General features: G+C 46.4%; 1 protein-coding gene across 1 annotated transcript in view; it reads right to left on the bottom strand.

Moving 5' to 3' along the window:
• The window catches only part of LOC119593033 (tyrosine-protein phosphatase non-receptor type 4-like), a gene marked incomplete at its 5' end in the record, with an annotated part of 330438 nt that overhangs the window by 310287 nt on the left and 19931 nt on the right, over positions 1–220 (bottom strand).

Below are 220 nucleotides of genomic sequence, written 5' to 3'. Positions count from 1 at the left end.
ACAGCCACCGCCCGCAAAATGCAATCAGTGCCATCAAATTCGCCTTTTAGTTCCGCCCACCGACTTTTTTTTCTTTATTGGCCCTATTATCCACTTCCGGGACGAAATAACTGCTGCGATAACTCCATTCAACTGCCACGCTTAAATCTGGCCTTTATGAGGACAAGGCTCAGCTCGCCTATCTCCTTATTCCGTAATTTGGTCTCTGTATTTCACAAGC

Source organism: Penaeus monodon, chromosome 31 (genome assembly GCF_015228065.2).
Source record: "Penaeus monodon isolate SGIC_2016 chromosome 31, NSTDA_Pmon_1, whole genome shotgun sequence".
Lineage (NCBI taxonomy): Eukaryota > Metazoa > Arthropoda > Malacostraca > Decapoda > Penaeidae > Penaeus > Penaeus monodon.
Note: the sequence above shows the minus strand (reverse complement) of the source record. Positions and strands in the feature narration are given on the sequence as shown.